The sequence below is a fragment of the Nerophis ophidion genome, unplaced genomic scaffold, assembly GCF_033978795.1.
Source record: "Nerophis ophidion isolate RoL-2023_Sa unplaced genomic scaffold, RoL_Noph_v1.0 HiC_scaffold_68, whole genome shotgun sequence".
Classification (NCBI taxonomy): Eukaryota; Metazoa; Chordata; class Actinopteri; order Syngnathiformes; family Syngnathidae; genus Nerophis; species Nerophis ophidion.
Window position 1 is genome coordinate 16,115 of NW_026906990.1, and position 1,386 is coordinate 17,500.

Consider the following 1,386-nt stretch of genomic DNA (forward strand, 5'->3'; position numbering starts at 1 on the left):
GATGCTCTACTAGTCTGCTGGAAATCCAAAGAAGACGAAGGAGTAAAAAGCAAGATGGCGTTTGACGGAGAAGGCCTAAACGTGGCCACTGGCCATTATTGTTTCTCTATTTGTATTTAGTGCATACATGTACGCATATATGTGGTGTAGTAGATGAAACATTCTTAGTCATTGTTTGTATCCGGATACATTAGTCTGAGCGCACTTTATCGCCTCTTGTGCTAGTTAGCTTAGCTTGTGAGCTGCTAACAGAAGACACAGAAGTTATCAACACATCGCTAAGTAGAGATCAAGTTTGAGAGTAAAGTGGTGTGATTGTGTGAAAATGTGCCAAAGAACCATAGCAAAGTATGAGGAGCGACAACATCAACTACTGGACGCTGTTTTCAAGAAACATCAAGTTGTGTTACACAGAACAGGTTTGTTGACTTCTTACTCTCACATCTTTACCAACTTTATATTTCATAATTAACACTCTTTTTCAACAGAAGATGCTTTGTCTTGTGGGGATGATGCAATGCTTTGACTTAGATTCTTCATGAAAAGGAGACAGTTTGAGGTTGATGTTCCTCTCAGTTTGTAACAATGTGTGATTGATTGATTGAAGGAGTTATGAGAAGTTTGCAGAGGAAAGGGTACACTTTCATCACGGTACACATTCACTGCTGCAAGAAAGCCTGAGATGCTTTCATCCATCCATCCATTTTCTACCGCTTATTCCCTTTCGGGGTCACGGGGGGAGCTGGCGCCTATCTCAGCTACAATCGGGCGGAAGGCGAGGTACACCCTGGACAAGTCGCCACCTCATCGCAAGGCCAACACAGATAGACAGACAACATTCAGTTGAAATATATTTTAATTCACACATTACAATGTAGAAAGTAGCATTTCAAATACAAATATACTGCAGTAAAATATAGTTGAAGTAGGTAAAAGGCTTTGTATTCCCAGTTACGAGTAGCCGCAACCTGTAATGTATTTTCTTTTTGATAGGGTGTTCCACATTTTGGTGATATAGAAGGCACACAAATCAGAACCTTTTTTGGAGTGAGATCTGGGTTGAATGTGATTTTTACAACTGCCTTTGGTGTTGTAATGGTGAATATATTTTACATTTTTGAAATATTTAAACAGGTACATGGCATACTTGCCAACCCTCCCGATTTTCCCGGGAGACTCCCGAATTTCAGTGCCCCTCCCGAAAATCTCCCGGGACAACCATTCTCCCAAATTTCTCTCGATTTCCACCCGGACAAGAATATTGGGGGCATGCCTTTGCTGCCTTTGTTGTTTTCAGCAACTGGTCGTATAATATATGCGGCTTTTACACACACACACACACACACACACACACACACACACACACACACACACACACACACACAC

The 1,386-nt window shown here is 41.5% G+C and overlaps 1 protein-coding gene across 1 annotated transcript in view; it reads left to right on the forward strand.

Moving 5' to 3' along the window:
• Positions 1-359: 359 nt before the first annotated feature.
• The window catches only part of LOC133547144 (gastrula zinc finger protein XlCGF28.1-like), an 11,740-nt gene continuing 10,713 nt past the window's right edge, over positions 360-1,386 (forward strand). Inside the window, exon 1 of the mRNA XM_061892968.1 lies at positions 360-419. The gene's annotated coding sequence lies outside the window, so the exon portion shown is untranslated. The remainder of the gene's footprint in view (positions 420-1,386) is intronic.